Source organism: Bos indicus, chromosome 20, assembly GCF_029378745.1.
Source record: "Bos indicus isolate NIAB-ARS_2022 breed Sahiwal x Tharparkar chromosome 20, NIAB-ARS_B.indTharparkar_mat_pri_1.0, whole genome shotgun sequence".
Taxonomy (NCBI): Eukaryota; Metazoa; Chordata; class Mammalia; order Artiodactyla; family Bovidae; genus Bos; species Bos indicus.
In genome coordinates, this window is record NC_091779.1 from 16,880,560 (window position 1) to 16,902,376 (window position 21,817).

General features: G+C 39.8%; 1 protein-coding gene across 1 annotated transcript in view; it reads right to left on the reverse strand.

Annotated features, from left to right (window-relative positions):
• Window positions 1-10,349, reverse strand: part of IPO11 (importin 11) — a 203,414-nt gene extending 193,065 nt beyond the window's left edge. Inside the window, exon 1 of the mRNA XM_019982950.2 lies at window positions 10,168-10,349. The gene's annotated coding sequence lies outside the window, so the exon portion shown is untranslated. The remainder of the gene's footprint in view (window positions 1-10,167) is intronic.
• Window positions 10,350-21,817: the final 11,468 nt, after the last annotated feature.

Genomic DNA, 21,817 nt, shown 5'->3' on the forward strand with positions numbered 1-21,817 from the left:
CTCCCAGCATCAGAGTCTTTTCCGATGAGTCAACTCTTCACATCAGGTGGCCAAAGATTGGAGTTTCAGCTTTAGCATCCTTCCTTCCAAAGAACACCCAGGGCTGATCTCCTTTAGGATGGACTGCTTGGATCTCCCTGCAGTCCAAGGGACTCTTCAAGAGTTTTCTCCAACACCACAGTTCAAAAACATCAATTCTTTGGCGCTCAGCTTTCTTCACAGTCCAATTCTCACATCCATACATGACCACTGGAAAAACCAGAGATGCTAGTCCCATTCAAATCCACACTGCACCATTTGAATTCACTTCAGTTTCTCAACAGGAAAACTCTCCTCCATACGTGCATTATAGGTTGTTTAGCATCCTTGCACAGTATACATAAAGACGGTTTTGACTCGAAATGCTTCCATGTATCTCCAAATACCTTTACGTTAAAGAACCATCAGAGCTATTGCAAAATTCTCTACAAGATGTCATGCAGTCAAAGACTGATCTACTTTGGGATAAAAAATACACAATAAAACATAGAAAACAACAAGAAAGAGAGGAGATATTCCCTTGCTTACTCTTCTCCACTCCTAAAATATTCTATCTATTGAAGAGTTTCAAAGGACCTACAAACTCTTTAGTGGTAGAAATCCAAGTTTAAATCCTAAACCAATTAGAATTTTAAAAATGGTCTTTTTTAGTCTGTTGTGTAATTAGAGGAGTATCTATAATGTCAAATAAAAAAATACTACATAAAATATATGCAGCAAAGCTATATAAATAAAAAATGTCTAAGAATAAAGACAAGCGAGAAACAGAATTATAAAACAGTACTGTTCTAAAGTAGTCCCAGAAGTTAGAGAGATTTTAACAGTCTACACATTTCATTTTTATGATGAAAAATGATTTTTTTTTTAAGGCCAAGAATTTTCACTTTATATCTATTCTAAATTTGCATGGGAATATTTGCTTGATTTCTCTTCTGTAATCCTAAAACATTCCAAGAGCTTCAAATCATGATGTATTTCTCTTGACAAGCACATACCAAGAGATCATGGTGATATATTAAATATGCACATTTAAGTAGATAATGTGGTCAATAAGTGCACTCTCATCAAAACATTCAGGAGAAAGCTTACAAACTTGGTTTTCAGTAGCAAGAGTTGATAAGCAATAGTTCTGCCATATTTACCTAGATCTGTGATAGCAACATTTACCAAAAGACAATCCTCCTCATGAAGGGGACTTTGAGCCTTATAATCCAGTTTTAACTATAAATATTCATCTCTAAAAATCTTTATGAAGTGATGTCAAGAGTTTAAAATATTTAACAGACTGAGAAAAATGAAACAAAAAACATTTTTGATTTATTACTTTTCTTTTACATAATGCTCCACATACATATATATTGTACACTTTCATCGCATAAAAGGAAAATAAATTTGTGTTTGTTAGCAATAGTGTGTTTATCTTTAATTCCACTTTGAAGTCTTTTCATGTTCTACGAAAGCTTCCACATCAACATACTCCTTTACCAGAAAATGTCCTGCTGCTGCTGCTGCTAAGTCGCTTCAGTCGTGTCCGACTCTGTGCGACCCCATAGACGGCAGCCCACAAGGCTCCCCCATCCCTGGGATTCTCTAGGCAAGAACACTGGAGTGGGTTGCCATTTCCTTCTCCAATGCATGAAAGTAAAAAGTGAAAGTGAAGTCGCTCAGCCGTGTCCGACTCTTCGAGACCCCGTGGATTGCAGCCTACCAGGCTCCTCCGTCCATGGGATTTTCCAGGCAAGAGTACTGGAGTGGGGTGCCATTGCCTTCTCCGAGACAATGTCCTACTAGGATGTAAAAATAAACTGATTAATCTGCAGTGCCACCTGATGGTGAGAAGTAAGTAGCACATCCCAAAGAGTATGTTCAAGCATCCTTTTCCCTCAATGACGCGGGAAGAGAAGGACACTGCGATTCTCTTTAGTGACCACCTGGCCAGGACAACCATCTGCAAGGTGGCAGGGAAACTTCCTTAAACCACTGTCTCTACTTCTTTACTTGAACGCTGCATCATGAAAAATACTCTCATCTCTAACAAGAGAAAATGTGAGATGAAGATACGTTTTTGAGCTTCATACAAAATAAAATGATGGAACTTAAGAAAATGTAATATTCATAAGCAACGTTTTAGCATAAAGAAGACTGAGAAATTGTGGAATAGGAAAAGGCAGAGTGATAAGAGGAGCAGGATGAAAACCCCTAAAGAGAAAAACCTCGCAGTAGTCCACATTTGACAGGACAAATGTTCAGAAAGACGAAGAATGGCGAAATACAAGCCATTGAGAGTGACATAATAACTTGAAAGCTCCAGTTTTCCTCCTGGAAGAATAGGCACTAGGCAAATAACTTGAATGAAGAGTAGCCTTTTTGGTGAAATGTATAAACAATGCAGTATTTACCATAAATTACTGGAACATCCCCTACAGAGAGATGAGGGGAAGATGTCATTTTTTCAAAGACAGTTAAATGCCTGCAAGTCAAATCATGATCTACAGTTCAAGTCTATGAAAAGAAGAACAGAAGGCAGAAAACATAATCTGGAGGAATTATGGATAGGAAATATTACAAAATTGCTAAACTGCCTGGGGTCAAAAGCAAACTAGTCAAAGATGTGTCAAGGAAGAAATGAATTTCTGTGAAAACTAGGGGAAGAGTTCCAACATAATGAAAATAGAAAAGTTATCATACTAAAAAGCTTAAAGAAATGGATATTTTCATTACTGTGAGAAACCAAAATCTTAAAGCAGTTTGCCCAAAAAATAATAGTTAAATTTGAATCTGACCAAGCTTCTAGACAGCACGACCAGCACAGTTAGAGGGGAACTAGGCGGTGGTGAGATGAAATAAGAATGACCATGAGCTGGTAACTGTGAAACCTGGTGGTGAGCAGATAAGGTTCATCAGACAATTCCACCTACTTTTATGTATGTTTTTTAAATGGCAGCTAATGGAGAATATGAAAGCTGCTCATTCCTGACAACACGTGCTCTGGGAATCTTTAACTGCAGTAGATGTAAAGTGCTCCTTCCTCTACACCATTCTTACCTACAGAACATACTTCTATTACTACATCTATTTCCTTGTTAATTTGAGTCCCACCTACAAAATTAGGAGCTGCATAAAGGCAAGAACTGTGTCTTATTCATCTATACCTGCCTGCACCTAATATAATATGTCAAAGAGGTAGTAAATGCTCAGTAAATGTTTGAGGAACTTAAGGCAATAATGTGATTACAATTTCTAAGAGTGGAAGGCAGGCTTTCAGAAAAGGTGAAAAAGAGGTGAAAGAAACAACGTTTCTGGAAGTACAGGAATTACATCACAGTAGAGAGAGAAATATCTATAAAAGATACTACAAAAGTAAACAGTCTGCTGAAGGGCTAAAAAACAAATGAAGGAATAAACGAACCAACAGTTCACTCAGTATCGTCAGCTACTGAAATGGGGCACACTAAGCCAATAAACGACAACAATGCTTTTCACTGGGAATATCTAACTTCCTTTGTTCTAATCCTGTGCTCTTCATCAGGTTTCTCATATTTACTGGCTTATCATTAGACTTTCCCACATTCATTCATTCAAATATTTATTGAATACCTGCAAATGCCAGACATTATTCTAAGCACTTAGGATACAACAATGCACTAAAAAGGCCAAAAAAAGAAAAAAAAAAAAACTCTGTTCTCAGGAAGAGTATATTCTAGTGGGTTGAGACACAGAATAAATGTGTAACCTACATTGTGTGTAAAAAGGCAGTACACAGTGCCAGGATGCAGCTGTGAGAGAAGTCCCATCCAATAAACCCACGTATTGTGCCGTACTGGGAGTTTTCAGTAAAATGGCATTGAAATACGTCAGGAAGTCTTTTGCCTGTTTGGTATACATGGTCGTCCCCATGACTGAACATACCCTCACAAGTTAAGGAACTTTTCCTCAACAACAGTGACACCCACCAAGGCAACGCTGAGCAGTGAGGCCCCAACTAGTCTCACCACCACCTTCTTTGACATCTCTCTAGGTGAAAGGAAAAACACATATTTGTATAAAAACTGCTAAAGAACAGCAATTATGCTTACTGGTTTTAAAGTTCCTTGTCTGATGCCAAAGAAATGAGAAGGAAAAACTGTAAGTGTGATTCTGGACAAGACACTGTTCTTTGGGAGTAAATAGCACAGCCCAAATTTAATAGACCATAACTGACCAAATTTTAGTCAAAACTTTTTGCTAACTGTTAAGGGATCATCAGTCCTCTACAAATGTATGTATCTTTGACTAGTAGTTTCCAATTACTGATCCAGGATATCGTATGATTTGTCTTAGAAGAATCTCATAATCTTGCTGTGACAGTTTAGCCTGAAGAGTCATTTGTATTTATAAAAATTGATTCATTAAAACATGTATAGGCTGTATACCCAGTAGCATCTTCAGAATTAACAACTGTTCTACATTTCATCACTAAGATAATATTTTGCATCATTAAAATAATTTCCTATCACCTTGGAGCCATCTATGCCACTTCTCTCAACAGTAAAAATATCTAATTTAAGCATTCTGTTTTACTGGCCAAGAAACTGCATTCAAAAGGTAAAAGAGATAAATTGTGAATCCAGTATGGCCACAGGCAAATTAGTGACATGTCTGGGAATTTAGAATTCAAGCCTCCCATCACAACCCCATGCTCTCTACTGATCACCCAATTTTTTCTTTTAATTGGACTGGTGTCAAATACCAAGTGAAATTAACTGTTTTTTAAAAATCTTTAGACTTGAGAACCAAAATACAATAAAGACTATAGTTTATCTTCCTGATAAATATTACAGCAAAACTGAAAACCTAAATTAACAGTCAATGAAAACACAAGTTAAAAAGCTTAACATTAGAAGAAGAAATTGTAAATGACTAAGAAGATAAAGGATTACTATATAGAATATATATGGAATGCCTGTAAATCAACAAGAAATAAAAAACAGGACGAAGGATATATAGAGACAATTCACAGATGGGAAAAGTCAAATGGTCACCAAGTATCGGAACAGACAGATAGCCTCACTGGCTATGAGGAATTTTTTAAAAATTGAGATATTACTTTATAATCATCAGACTGGCAAAAATTACAAAGTCGAAAATATTCAGTGTTGCAAGAACCTATGTAAACAGAAACCTTTAAGCACTGCTGCTAGGAGTATACATTAGTAAAGGTACTTCAGAGAGCCATCTCGCCATTAGCAGTGACATGTGTGTGTGGGGGGTGTGGGTGTGTGTGTATGTATCCTATGATCAGGTAATATCCTATGCCCAGCAGTTCCACACTTGAAACTGTAACTAAAGAAACTCCTGCACAGGCTTACAAGGAAGAGAAAAGGATAAGGGTGTCTGTCTTGGCACTGTCTACAGTGAGAGCTAGAGACAATACACTACCCCTCTTTAATGGAATGGATACATAAAATATATCTTATCTTCCCCCTGTAGAATGTGTTCCCTCTGGCTGGAAAATTCTTCCCTCTAGCTATCAGCATGTCTTGCTGTTTAGCTTCAATCCAGTTTCTGCTCAAACTGTCAACTAATCAAATAAGTCTTCCCTCACTGCCTAATCTAAAATATAAAATAGCTTTCCCTTCAATCAAGAAACTCTCTAATCTGAATATCCTTCCTTCTATTTTCTAATCTTCCATTTTAATATTTTTAACTGTCTGATATTCTAATATACATGTTTTTATTGTCCAGAATCTCGATTATAATCTAAGATCTAGAGACCAGGGACTTCGACTTGTTGAAAGGTACATCACCAGAATCCAGAAGTAGTATCGGGCACGAAAGAGAATGATGAATAAATATTTGTTAAATAAATGAATCTAGTGACTAAATCCCAATCTCCGTGTACAGCTGTGTAAAGTCAAGTATTTGACGTTTCAAACTCACTCAGTCTAACCTCCAGAATATGTAACATTCACATTTTTTTCAACTTTCTGGTTATTCAAATTCCATTCACAGTACTCAGCAATAAAGCAGGAACTACCCTGAGAAATAAATAAGAGAGTCCTTCAATTCAGTTCTAGAGAGGAAAAAAGACAATTACAAAAGACATTATAAAAGCTATACTAAGCTGTTATTGAAGAACACTCAGAAGACCTAACTCACCCTAGGAACGCTAAGGGAGGCTTCCCAGAGAGCAAGGCCGCATTTGTGCTGAGTAGAAGTTATCCAGATGAGCACACACGGGTATTCATCAGACAGGGGATGGGTATGTTTGAGGCAAAACATACAAACATCTCAACTTTAAAAAAACATCTAACCACTTCTGAAGAACTGTAAACAATTCAGCATGACAAAAGAATGTGAGGCAGGAAATAACAGAAGGTGAAAGCAAAAAGCAAGCAAGACGCAAAGCATTATGTCTCTATTTCCTAAGCCTGGTAGTTTGGATTTTTATCTGAATGCCTGCATAAAAGGACTGCAGAATAACAGTACAATCAACCTACAGAAAAAGAAAGGGTACAGAGGGGTGGTGCACTGTCAGAAGCAAGGAAGTTTTTTAGAAGGTTTACACAGAAGGCCAGATAATACTGATAATCTGAACCAAGGTGGTAGCCACAGAGAAAAAGTAGATGAAAGAGATGAAACAAGATTTGGTTAATTAGTATATAGAAGAGTGAGGGAAGGTCGGCACATCAACGTAATAACAGGGAAGAGTTAAGGTTCTGGGTGTCTCCAACTGAGTGACAAGTTGTACACAAGAATCACAAGAGGAAGGGAAGCAACTTCAGAAAGGGTGAGATACACAGTTTTTTTGACATGAGTTTAAGGTGTCTTACAACAACCACAGTGCGTCAGTGCTTAAGGGTGATGTATGCTCAACAGAGATTTGGGAATCATCAGAATAAGGACAGAAGTTGAAGTCATAACAGATGAAATCCTTCAAATAGAGTAGGCAGAGAGGCAGAAGATAGTACCCCAGAGTGAAATGAATGTTTAAAGTGGCCAGAGAAGAGAGAAAATATACCAAGGAAAGACTGACCAAGATATAGAAGGGACGTAAGCAGACTACAGTGGCACAGAAACGTAAGAGAATTTTAAGGGGACAATCAGTCAAAATGTCAAAAGATTTACAAGATTCCATTAGATTTCAGACTAAAGAGACCAATAGAGACCATCACCCCATCAAATTCAGTGACGGCAACAGATGGCAGCCTTCAACACATCGAAAAATAAATAAATAAGTAATAGGAAGGTGGAGAAAATGAATATAGACAGCTCAAGAAACTTAAAAAAAATTATTACAGATAAAACTGAAGAGGAATCTAGAGTGAAAAGAGTATATTTAAGATGAGTGCAGTACGTTTAAATCCTAGTAAGTTAGAACCAGTTGAGAGTAAAATGGATAACCAACTGTTATGGACTGTATTCCCCAAAATTCATATGTTGGAGCCCTAACCCTCAGTATCCCCAATATTGAAGATAAGATGTTCGAAGATGTGATTAAGTTAAGTGAGGCTATCAGCGTGGCCTTTCATCCAGTGTGATCGGTGTTTTAAAGAGAAAAAGAGACACTAGAGGCTCTAGTGCTCAAAGGTTCAGCCACGTAAAGAGGCAAAAAGAGCGTGGTCATACGTAATGCAAGGAGAGAGGCCTCGGAAGCAATCAATTCTGCACTAACCTTGGTCTTGGGTTTCCAGCCTCCAAAACTGTGAGAAAATAAATTTCTGTCGTTGAAGCCACCCAGTCTCTGTTTTTTGTTATGTCAGCCCTAGCAAACGAATACATCAAGTAAACACTGTCCCTGAGGGGAAAAAAAATCCAGAGCACAATTAGAAATGAACAGATAAAGGTGGAGGAGTACGTGGGTGAAAGAGGGCAAAAGCAATGATGTTCCCAGCAATTCCTCTGTGAAGCAGAGGCCAAGATTATCCAGGAAAGAGTAAGGAAGGAAGGAGATGGCGGGCTAGGAACCACCATGGGAGACAAGAGTAATTACTAAAGACATCCAGGATTAGTAGGCTGCCTTTCCATTAGTCAACAAATGTTTGTTACTGAATGAATACCTAGCTGTCATTCATGAATGCTTTAGTTCAGTTTTGATAACTAGCTAAAGAAATGCATTATAGTGAATCAGAACCTGAGTTAAAAATCTAGATAATATGTGACCTTATGCAAGTCACTTAGCACTGCTGGGCCTTTAGCTGCTTCAACCAGACAAATCAGACTTGATATCCAGCATAAGACCACCTCAGATTAAAAATAAAAAGTGCTATAATTTTTATGCAGGTTTGTGCATGACCTTGGTCTTCAACTTTTACCAACCAACGTAGTGTGCCTCAGGCTATAATGTACATTCACGTTATCTGGAAAGCTTGTTAAAATGCAGATTCCGATTCAGTAGGTCTGGGTTAAGCTGGCGAGTGTGCACTTCTAACAAACTTCAGGTCATGCCATACACCACATTTTGAGCAGCAAGGGTAGAACACTGATCCAGCTCAAGTTCTACAAAGCTTTTAACTGTCGACTTATCTGTAATCAGCCTGACATTTAGAAAACCAAGCAAAAACACTCCAGATTCACACCTGCCCAAAATGTGTCTTGCTGTTTCCTAAAACACTCTGAAATTAAGTGACAGTCCCCATTTGGTGCAGACAGGAAAAGAAAGGAACTGTCATCAATAACACTAAACTAGGGAAAGCCCAAGATTAAATACAAACACACACACATACATATATACAACACAAAGGTTAAAATCTATCTAATCACACATATTTTCTTTCTCAAACTATGAACATTTCTGGAAAAACACACGTACTTATCTCTACAAAGATTTTCAGTACACTTTAACTGCCAAGGGTCTACAAGGATTCTTTTGCATTCTAGTTTGATCCTGAATCATCTTCACCTATTTATTTATAACATCCAATCATTATTATCACAACTAAATTCATTTGTGTTGAGTATTTCCTTCTGCTTTAGGAAGTGTAACTAGGGCAGCGACAGTCCAGCTGCCCTAAGGCTGTAATATACTGCCACAAATCACTGCTATAATTAAACTGTTTCTTTTATTCCCTGTTTTAGGAGTTACAGGGGGAAAATTCCACAATCCTACTACACCAATAGGGAGAGATATTCAGTCTAATTTCACAGAAAGCTTCTTCAGTGACAAAAGATGCAAGGGAATGTCATGAAAAGCATGTCGTAGTAACACTGCCTTTAACCTGAAGCCTCAGTAATGAATAGAGAAGTCTGAAATAACGTGAAAATGAAGGAATGAACTCCCAATCCGTGAAAAAAAATAAAAAGCATTACGGCTGTAAACTGCTCTTCCTTATTCCCTTCTGAAGAATAGACAAACTGCAAGGGCACTACCGCACTACAACCGAGCTCGTTCAAATGGGGTGGGGAGGGGAGATGTCAATTGCAATCTTGGCTCCAGGAGGCAATACAGCAATCCTACCTATGTAGTCAAGTTAATCTGAAAAGATAATGCTGCCCTCTTTCACCACCACGTTCACAAAAGGATAAAGAAAAATGACAGATGCAATGGGCCTCAATATAGTATTGCTGAATCACAAATACCCTCAAAACCTGCAGAAGAAGCTGGGCTCAAGCACTGGCGGCCATACCTTAGCAAGTAGGTCCTCTATGAAAATATAGAACTTCCTTCACTTTTTCTCTAAAGGCAAGCAAGGATCTAATAGTCAATTAAAGCTTTCACAGCATTGCTATTAGCAGCAATGTCGTGGATGCAATATGCAAAAACATACAAGGATTTTATACTAAAGACGACCACGATCTCTGCAAATTAGCACCACCTATCCCCCAAGGGCAAATGCACCACCCTAACCCGCAACGGCAGCCACAATGAGCATCCTACGTCCTCATTTTGACACCCAGTCCCTATTTCCCCGGACCCTGATTCCTCCGCGATCATGCTTCCCGCTGCCAGGCTTACTGGGGCAACCTCGAGCTCCCAGGGGTCCTTAAAGTAACAGAGAGCCAAGCCTACAGGCCGCCCTCTTCTCGCTACTGCTATGCCTGGCCTCCCAACAGCCACACGTTCTTCCCTCGCCTCTCAGGTCTCCGCTGCCCAGCCCACTCCTCCCTTCCACAGGCGCGCGCTCTGAGGCTCTCAAGCCGGTGCCTCACTGTTTGGCTCGGTCCGGAATAGTCGGTCTCTCCCGCTTCCACGCCCCAACACGAAGCGGCGTCGGCTGCTTCTGCGCCCCACGCTTCCAGTCCACACGCCGCCGCCTACTGATGCCGAAAGCGGCTTCTAGGAACGCGCCATGTTCAGCGTCGCGGCTCTAAACGACACGGGCGCGTGAATACTGCGTCACGGACACCGGAGCGCGTGGACTAGGCAAAGGGAGAAGATGATAGGAGAACGGAGAAAGGAGAGGGAGGAGCTTTCTCTTCGAAACCAAAGGCGCCGGCCATCAAAGGTAGCACTGTGCGCTTGCGCAATATAAGGAGCTGGGACCCCGGACGCAGCGCAATCTGTAACCATGGAAACCATAGGTTCGCTGTGCCCTGCTCCCAGGAAAATCAGTTGTTTCCTGGGTTGATTGAAGCTTAAATCAAAATAATTTCCCCTTTCTTATTATGGATATCAGCTGCCAAACTGCACTGTTTTACAGATCTGTCTAAAGAGAAAACATTTAAAATAATCCTACTCTCAGCGGTCAACCCTCCCACGTATATTTATTTTTTAAGGTCATACACTTGCTTGGTGGGCACTTTAGCCCAGAACGATGAGGAGGCGGGGGCGGGGGGGGGGGGGGGGAGATTAAAATGAGATAAATCCAGTTATCTTTGCCTCTGCTATTAACTAGCTTAGTGACCTAAGTGTTCTTACATTTAGAAAAAAATTGTTGTAAGGAAATAGTCACGTGTTCATAAGGATTAATAATAATAATTTTTTTAAAAGATGGATAACAATCATTTAGAATGTGCCAGATACAGTTCTAAGATCTTCAGGTGAATCATTTAAATCAGGTGAATATTTAAATTCTTAAAACAACCGTATGAGATGCTTTTTACTGTGCCGACTTTACAAATGAAGAAGCTGAAGCTAGGAGAGGTCAAGTAACCTGTGAAAGTTCACACAGCTAGTAAGTAGCAGTGTTACGATTTGAATCAGACAAACATAAGCCTTGCATTACAAGGATGTCCATCACCTAAGAGCTGTTTTTCAAAGTAAAAATATTAAAAAGTACCTAAATGACCACCAAGAAAGGAATGATTAAATCATGACAGATGTATGTATAATACAAATTGTCAATACAATGCAAACATTAAAAATTATGTTGAAAAATAATCTGAAAAAGAATGGGTATGTAGAGGTACAGGCTTCCCTGTGGCTCAGTGTAAAGCACCCACCTGACAATGCAGGTGATGCAGGTTCAATCCCTGGGGCGGGAAGATGCCCTGGAGAAGGAAATGGCTACGCACTCCAGTATTCTCGCCTGTGTTGAATTAAAAAAATAGTCACAGTCTGAAAGTTGAGAGTCATGTTTCATTTGGCCAAAATTTTTAGGACTTAAGGCTGGGAGGAAGCATCTCAAGTAGCCCTGAGAGAACTGCTTGGAGGAGGTGGGGTGGGGGAGTGGTAGAAGTTTGCAATAAAGTGCAGGCAGTCTGAACATCAAAAGTATTTTTGTGAATTAAAGAAAACATATCCCACGTTAAAAAATTTGGTATTTAAAAAAAAAAATTGGTATTTTTCTATGTTTGGGAAGATGCAAGAGTCTGGGCTCACTGAAACCATTGCTTTCATATGCATCTTAGCTATCCTGAGGCCAGTATTCTGTGTTTTTTCATATACCGAGTACCTCAGTGCTCACTGTAGGGCCTGGCTGCAGCCTGATGGCTGCCAGATGGTGCAGGTCTTCTCCTGTAGTGCCCTGGAGGGCTGGAATCGCTGATGACTGTGACATCCTTGTTCACTGATGTGGCAGGAAACACTCCATTTCTCACATGGGAAATCCCATGGACAGAAGAACCTGGTGGGCTACCGTGCATGGAGTTGCAAGAGTCGAACACAACTTAGCAGCTGCTGCTGCTGCTAAGTCGCTTCAGTCGTGTCCAACTCTGTGCACATAGACAGTAGCCAACCAGGTTCCCCCATCCCTGGGATTCTCCAGGCAAGAGTAGTGGAGTGGGCTGCCATTTCCTTTTCCAATGCATGAAAGTGAAAAGTGAAAGTGAAATTGCTCAGTCGTGTCCGACTCTTAGCGACCCCATGGACTGCAGCCTATCAGGCTCTGCCACCCATGGGATTTTCCAGGCAAGAGTACTAGAGTGGGGTGCCATTGCCTTCTCCTCATTTGAGTTTCCAGTTTATGCTGCTCATCCATAGATCACACATTGCATAACAAGGCTATAAGGAATATGCAACAAAGTAGAGAAAAGATTCCAGTTCCAGTTCCAGTTCAGTCGCTCAGTAGTGTCCGACTCTTAACCTAATTTTAATTAAGATGAAAAAAATCAGTTTAGGAGGCTCTTTTCTCTTTGGAATAATGGGTTCTTCAGATATTGAAGGAAAGCTGTAACAGAAAAATGCACATAGATACATTTTCCCTACAATTTCAGGGCACCAAATTAATATGCACTTGGAGGTCCTAGCTTCAGCTACTATGAATGTAAAGTCTAGTAGGAAAAAAATGTGTACAGCTGGATGAATAATTTCATATAATTGCATTTTGTTGCTATATTCTCATAGTCTCAGAGTCTTTGGAGGAAAAAGACAAATATTAATTTAAATTAAATAGTCACTGGACTGTTCAGAGTATATTTAAAATATAAATATATATTCAGTGCTTTTCCCCAAAAACAGTTGAAAACTAAAAGAGAAAACAGAAAGTTGATGAAACCAATGCTAAGTTAAAGATACATCAGAGCTTTCCTCACCCATCAGTCTCAAGTAAGTTCCAAGATACAGATAAAGATGATAATGCAACTCATTGGTCTCAGTAATTGTATTATGATTACTAAGTTCTAGATCTTTCCTGTGCACCAGTTACTGTTCTAAGTGTTCTTTTAAGTGTTTGACATTAAACTGAAGACATCACATATGATTTAATTATCCTCATCAGCACCCTAGATGGAAAATATTCTTTGCTTTATTTTACAGATTAGAAGATGATGCAGGACTTTATAACTGGCACCAGGTGGTGCCAGTTATAAAGAACCCACCTGTCAATGAGGGAGACATACGAGATATGGATTTGATCCCTGCATCGGGAAGATCCCCTAGAGGAGGGCATGGCAAACCACTCCAATATTCTTGCCTGAAAATCTGATGGACAGAGTAGCCTGGTGGGTTACAGTTCTTGGGATTGCAAAGACTTATTTTCCTAACCTGGTAAACTTCAAATGAGTTAATTTATAAGCAGCTAAAAAAAAAAAAAAAACTATATTATAGAGTTGCCTAAGACCCAATTTTACCCTGGTCCACTGAAGCAACTTGGCAGGTTCATATGAATTAAGTAATTCCAAATTCTTAGGTGAAGGGGCACAGTGTAGATAGAATAAAAGAGCCAAACCCCAGTCCCTGAAATCTGTGAATATATTACTTTTCATTGGAAGGACTGATGCTGAAGCTGAAGCTCCAATACTTTGGCCACTTGATGCAAAGAGCCGACTCATTAGTAAAGACCCTGATGCTGGGAAAGATTGAAGGTGGGAGGAGAAGGGGACGACAGAAGATGAGATGGTTGGATGGCATCACCAACTCAATGGGCATGAGTTTGAGTAAACTCTGGGAGTTGGTGAGGGACAGGGAGGCCTGGCATGCTGCAGTCCATGGGGTCGCAAAGAGTTGGACATGACTGAGCAACTGAACTGATAATACTTTTCATGGAAAAGGGACTTTGCTAATATGGTTAAATTAAAAATCTTGAGATGGGAATGTTATCTACTGGACCCAATGTATTCACAGGGGTCTTCATAAGAGGGAGACGGGAGTATCAGAAAGAGAGAAATGTGACTCCGGGAGCAGAGGTCACAGCGACATGTGCCATAAGTCAAGGAATGCAGGCAGCATATAGAAGTTGGGAAAGACATGGAAATGGATTCTCCCCTACAGCTTCTGTAAGAAACTCAGTCCTGCAGATGACTTTAGACAGCTGACCTTCAGAACTCTCAGACAATAAATCTGTTTTTGTGGCACCAATGGTAAAGAACCTGCCTGCAAATGCAGGAGATGTAAGAGTCACAGGTTCAACCCATGGGTTGGGAAGATCCCCTGCAGGAGGATACAGCACATCACTCCAGTATTCTTGCCTAGATAATCTCATGGACAGAGGAGCCTGGTGGGCTATGGTCCATAGGGTCACAAAGAGTTGGACATGACTGAAACAACTTAGCACAACACTATTTGTGATCATTTTTTATAGTAGCGATAGAACACTAATATGTACTCCCAAGTCATAGGATTTCCAATTTGCTACACACCATTTAATATTGCAACTAGGGTAAAATCAAGTCTTGGGCAGCTCTATAATATAGTTTATTTTAGCTGCTTATACATTAACTCACTTGAAGTTTACCAGGTTAGGAGAATAAGACTTTGAGGAACTAATTGGTCTGCCCTTGGTGATATAATTTCGCAGCAGATTCAGTTTTGTTTATAATTTTTAAAAAACTTGAAACAATATGTCTTTCACTAAGGACTGATTACATAAATTATGGTATGTTCATACAATGGAATACTCTCTACCTATCAAAAATGGTAACATGGATTTATGCCAGTTAACATTAATGACTTCCCTGGTGGTCCAGTGCTTAATATTCTGTGCTTCCAATGCAGAGGGTACAGATTGAATCCATGGTTGGCGGGCGGGGAGGAACTAAGATCCCTGTATGTCATGCAATGCAGCCAAAATTTTAAAAAATAGTTTATCACGTTTAATTAGATAAGGACAGTAGCTTAGATGTAGATTTCACTTTCTAAAACCTTTTTGTATAATCTAAACTTTTTTGCAATGTTTGAGTATTACTTTAATAATCAAAGAAAACTAACAAATAAAATATTTCTCCTTTGGAAAAAAAATATAAGAATACCATGGACCTATGTATTTTTTAAGGTGAAATGACATTTTTTCATATTCTACTGATAAGAATGAAAATTGTTTTAGAAAATAATCTATTAGTATATCTTCAAAGACTAAAATGATCATATATTTTGACTAAATAACTCCGTTCTTGGATATATCTACTAGGGAAATAATTCAAAGTTTAGAAAATATTTTTCATAAATGCAGTAAAATGTGTATGGATCTATTTTAACAATAATAGTATAGGAAAGATTTAGTGAACTCTTACACATTCACAAAATGAAATCATCCAGAGCAGCTTTCAATATTGATTATCAACATTGTATAATAACTGGGAAGTGTACTTTTTATGTTAACTATCTTTGATGGGAAAAAACTGTAAATTATATGACCTCAACTATGTAAAAATATGTATTGGTAAAACAATAGGAGAAAAGTCTATATAAAAATGTTCACAGAAGTTATCCCAGAATAGTGAGATTAGAGTAACTTTTTCTTCTTTTTTCACCTTCTGTATTTTTCAGGATTTTTTCAAGTTAAGTTTTTGGTTTTGTTATTTTTACAATGTAGTCGTCCTATCTTTGGGGCCCAGGAGAAAGAAGAGGAAAACAAATTAGTTTTACTTACTTCATCTCTGTCATTAATTGTTACTTTGCACACTATTCTTCAATTCATAGTAACAAAGATTTAACTTTGTAACTCCATACTTTAGAATTCACTTAAATCTCATTTTATTGTTGCTGCTGGGGCTGCTAAATCACTTCAGTCATGTCCGACTCTGTGCGACCCCATAGACTGCAGCCCACCAGGCTCCACCGTCCCTGGGATTCTCCAGGCAAGAACACTGGAGTGGGTTGCCATTTCCTTCTCCAATACATGAAAGTGAAAAGTGAAAGTAAAGTTGCTCGGTCCTGTCCGACTCTTTGCGACCCCATGGACTGCAGCCTACCAGGCTCCTCCGCCAATGGGATTTTCCAGGCAAGAGTACTGGAGTGGGGTGCCATTATTGTTGTTTAGTGGCTAAATCCTATGGCCCATAACCCGCCAGGCTCCTCTGTAGTTGAGATTCTCCAGGCAAGAATTCTGGAGTTGGTTACCATTTCCTTCTCCTGGATCAGGGGATCTTCCTGACCCAGGGATTGAACCTCCATCTCTTGCATTGGCAGGTGGATTCTTTACCACTGAAGCCACTAGCGAAGCCTGAATCTTATTCAGTTCAGTTCATTTCAGTCACGTCTGACTCTTTGCAACCCATGAACTGCAGCACGCCAGGCGTCCCTGTCCATCACCAACTCCCGGAGTTCACCCAAACTCACGTCCATCGAGTCGGTGATGCCATCCAGCCATCTCATCCTCTGTTGTCCCCTTCTCCTCCTGCCCCCAATCCCTCCCAGCATCAGAGTCTTTTCCAATGAGTCAACTCTTCGCATCAAGTGGCCAAAGTACCTTGCGTCTATCACCAGTCACATCCACAACTGGGTATTGTAACTCCTTCATTCTTTCTGGAGTTATTTCTCCACTGATCTCCAGTAGCATATTGGGCACCTACTGACCTGGGGAGTTCCTCTTTCAGTATCCTATCATTTTGCCTTTTCATACTGTTCATGGGGTTCTCAAGGCAAGAATACTCAAGTGGTTTGCCATTCCCTTCTCCAGTGGACCACATTTTGTCCGACCTCTCCACCATGACCCGCCCGTCTTGGGTGGCCCCACACGGCATGGGTTAGTTTCATCGAGTTAGACAAGGCTGTGGTCCTAGTGTGATTAGATTGACTAGTTTTCTGTGAGTATGGTTTCAGTGTGTCTGCCCTCTGATGCCCATAGTCTGTTATTAAAGAGATAAATTAATTTAGCTTGTATCTATATTAACTTAGTATCCTTTGATTTCCTGCCATTCCACCACAGTTGTTCCGAGAACCTTCCTGGATACCAAAATCTGCAAATGACTAAGTCCTTTAGAGAAGATGACTTGGTACACTGGGTCCTTAGTATCCACGGATGTTTAATCAGCAGATTGACTGTAATGGCAACATTCATGACAGAGAACAAGGGAAGCAACAAAAGGCAGCTGCTGTGGCAAGGGTACAGCCTTCCGCCCTTACCTTTGCTGCCAACTGCATGAAAGACCTTGCACACACACCTCTAGTCTCTGTGAGACTCAGCTCTTTTGTATGTAAATAGGATAACTATGCTTGCCCTAACAACTTTTCAAGGTTTCACTGAAAATCTAATTGAGTGAACAACACTCTGAAACCCATAAAATGCAATATGAAAACATAATATATAAATACAAATATAAAAATATAAAATAGGCTCTGTTACAATCCAGGAATAGAGTTCTCAGTGAAATAATGTTTCTGTTGTATTTGGAAAGCTTCAAAGTGCTTTATTTTGCAACAGAATATATATATTTTTTATAGTAAGGATAGGAAAACATTTATCCCATAGATGCTTTTGGAAGGTATCAATTATTACATATTAGGTTTTCACTAACAATTATTAGATATTTACTAACAATGCTTAGACTCATCATGCTAGTATTAAACAGAGACCAAAATCATCTTTCTTCATTAGTTATATTAATTTAAACAGCATTTAAGTAAGATGAAAAAATGATAACATTTGTAATAGAAGAATACTAAGAATCTCATAGTATTCACAGGAAGATCCCCTGGAGAAGGAAATGGCAACCCACTCCAGCACTCTTGCCTGGAAAATTCCATGGACGGAGGAGTCTGGTAGGTTACTGTCCACGGGGTTGCAAAGAGACAGACACAACGTGAGCAACTTCACTTTCTTTTCTCTTTGTCATAGTATTCAAGGTACATTACTTCTTTCAGCCAAATTTCATCTTATTTTTCTGTTACAATTTAGACAGCACAGTAGAAATTAAGTCTACTTCAACCCACTCCGGTGTTCTTGCCTGGAGAATCCCAGGGACGGGGGAGCCTGGTGGGCTGCCGTCTATGGGGTCGCACAGAGTCAGACATGACTGAAGCGACTTAGCAGCAGTAGCAGCAGCATAAGTTAAATCCTACTTTGTAAGGCAGCACTTCATTTTAGCGTTTAGATTTGGATGTCACAATATTTTTTTTGTTTTAATAAAATTTAACAGCTTGATAGTAAGTAGAGTTAAATTTAATTGTGTTTTATCTTGGGCAGGTGAATTACATTCCTTTTTTTCAAAGAAATACAGTATTTCACTTAATAAACCTGTTAAAAGTATGAAACTCAAACATTCTTAATGTCTTTATGACTTTTAACTACATTAAAAGTCTGTAAGGAAATATAATTTATACAAGAAAATGCTCACAATGTTTTATTTTTATCATTATATTTCCTGGCACCTTAAAAACGTTATCATTTCAAGCATGCTGTGAATTTAATAACCATCTTCTACAAAAGAAAACACTATTGTAATTCTTTTTCAAGATACATTTTGTTAACCTAAAAAACACTATAAGAATGGCAATGATTCAATTGTGCACTCCCAAACTGAAATAATTATTTTTAATTAACAAAGGATATAAATATGAGGCAGAGAAGCATAAAATTATTTTTTATAATTCCAAAGCCAATCATAGCTGCAAAGATAACTTCATGCTGATTTCTTTAATGTGGCTCATGTCTCAGCATCATCCACTCCCTAGTACTCATGGATCCACACTGCTTCCAATATTGTCTCACTTTGAATGCTGCTGCTGCTGCTGCTAAGTCACTTCAGTCGTGCCCGACTCTGTGCGACCCCATAGACGGCAGCCCAGCAGGTTTCCCCATCCCTGGGATTCTCCAGGCAAGAACACTGGAGTGGGTTGCCATTTCCTTCTCCAATGCATGAAAGGGAAAAGTGAAAGTGAAGTCGCTCAGTCGTGTCTGACTCTTAGCAACCCCATGGACTGCAGCCTACCAGGCTCCTCCATCCATGGGATTTTCCAGGCAAAAGTACTGGAGTGGGTTGCCATTGCCTTCTCCACTTTGAATGCTACCTTGGTACCAATAGAAAAAAATTGGAGAACACTTTCCCTGTACTGATGAGGGTAGCCCTTCCCATCCTTTTTCACTTCTATAGAAATTCCTCAACCAGTTATGTGATCTGAGTGCAGAAAGCAGTGAATGCCTTCCATCACTGTGCATCAGAATCTCCTAGGGGGTCTTTTAAAGATGCATTTGCCAAGGCCAAATCCTATTCTGATCCATAATGTTTAGGCATGAGCTTGGGAATGTGAATTTTCATTACATGTGGTATTAGTATGCTGCTAAGTTGCTTCAGTCATGTCCAACTCTGTGTGACCCCATAGATGGCAGCCCACCAGGCTCCTCTGTCCCTGGGATTCTCCAGGCAAGGATACTGGAGTGGGTTGCCATTTCCTTCTCCAATTAGTATGCTAGGGTTGCCATAATAAAATACCACAGACTGGGTGGCTTAAATAACAGAAATTCATTTTCTGTCAGTTCTGGAGGCTAGAAGCCTAAGATTGAGGTGTCAGCAGGGTTGGTTCCTCCTGAGGCCGTCTTCTTAACTTGCAGATGCCTGCCTTCTGGCTGTGTCCTCATATGGTTCTTCCTCTGTGCGCACACACCCCTGGTGTGTCTATGTGTATCCAAATTTCCTCCTTTCCTAAGGATACCATTCAGACTGGAATAGGTCACACTCTAAAAGCTTCATTTGAACACATTATTGACTGGGGGAAGTTTTGCAGAAACTAACCTCTGTGGCCAGCAGTTTGTTATGTAAGTGAATATTGAAACATGCCAGTCAAAAATGTTTGTGTTACAAAGACACAATACGACTCTGGTCAATCAGTTATTAACTTAGTCACCTCTTTTAAGGTCCTACGTCCAAATACAGTCAGATTCTGAGGTACTAGAAATTAGGGCATGAATTTGGGGACAACAGAGGTCAGCTCATAACGTATGCCCCAGTGTTCCAGATACAGGTGAGTCAAGGTTCATACCTCGGCAAACACCAATTTAGGCTGTAGGTCACCTGAATGTGCACACTCACCTCAGTCATTCAGCTTTATGAGACTTACTATGTGACCTCTTTCAGGAGGGTCTTGCTACTTCATTCCTAAAGAAACGTGTCATTTGGTTTCCATTCTTACTGTCCATCATGCTACATAAAATAGCATCTCCCGCCCATCCTGTCAATCCCTGTCTCCTCTGTTCTTTTCGTCACACTTATCATCACTGACATTCCTCACTAGAATGTAAGCTCCGTTTTATTTTGCTCACCACTGTACTCTCCCTCCCCACCCCATGGGTAGAACAGTGACCCAGGAAGATGAGAGTGTGCTGCAGGTGATCTTGTGCTCCTTCTTTCAAGTAAAAAGCAAGGTCTCCTGCTGAGAAGGAGCTAAGGAGGTGGTAAGGCAGGAGGCCTGAGAAGAATTAAGATTTGAAGATCCCTATGGAGAATGGGCAGAGAAGGCGATGGCACCCCCACTCCAGTACTCTTGCCTGGAAAATCCCATGGACGGAGGAGCCTAGTGGGCTGCAGTCCATGGAGTCGCTAGGAGTTGGACACGACTGAGCGACTTCACTTTCACTTTTTACTTTCATGCATTGGAGAAGGAAGTGGCAACCCACTCCAGTGTTCTTGCCTGGAGAATCCCAGGGACGGGGATACCTGCTGGGCTGCTGTCTATGGGGTCGCTGAGTCGGACACGACCGAAGCGACTTAGCAGCAGCAGCAGCAGCATGGAGAATGGGAGAGGAAGATTAGAGTGGATTCAGGAAGAGCTGGCTAGGCTGGCCTCAATTCAGCATATATGGGGAGCCCATTTATGTTACCAATACATTCTATTGTATGATCTCCAGCAGTTCTCACAGCTACAGAGGAGCAGAGGGCAAAATGGTTATTTTGATTTCTCAATGATTACCATCGCTCCTTGGCAAAACATTCAAGGCCCTTTACCATATGTTCCCATTTACATTACCTGTTAACTTCTCAGTTATACCAAGTTTCCTTTTCTTCCTCAAATACTCTTACCTCCTGTCTTTTTTAGTGCTTTCCCTTTGAATTCTCAAACTTTCCCTGGCTAACTTTTGGTTGGCCTTTAATGATCCAGCTCAAATATTCTATTTTGAAAATGCTCCCCAGGCACCTCAAGTATTAGCCATAGTGCTAAGATCATTCCTCTTTTAGAGCACACTGTCTTCAGAATACAGAACGAGTTTCCAGATGCAGTTGTCATTTACTGTGTGATCTTGAGTAAGATATTTAACATTTTTGTTCTTCAGTTTCCTCATCTGTATTATGAACACAATGATAAGCCCCTATTTTAGAGAACTTTGAAATGGTGAAAAGATATATCAATAAATGGTGCTATTATTGTAATTATTTGCATGTCTTCCTCTCTTGAAAGTTCTTTAAAAGCAGGAATTGTCATTCATGTTAATTTTTAAAATTCCTAACATTTGACCCAGTGCCTGGCACACTGTAGACGTTCCAGAGTTGTGGAATAAATTAATGATCAATGGAATTAAAGGCATAGTTGAAATTGCTAACAGGGTATACACATTTTTTCCTAAATTAGAATTACAGCAAAGAAAGAGCAAGGCTAGGGAATGCACACAATAAATTATGCAGGGAAAAGAAGTCAGCTTTGGTAAAAACAGATTGCTTCTTCAGGTAAATAAGGTTCACACGGAAACATTACACTGACAGCTAAAACAGACATGGACATTGTTTCATGTAACTTTCAGTCAGAGCCAATACATAACAATGAGCGCATTTA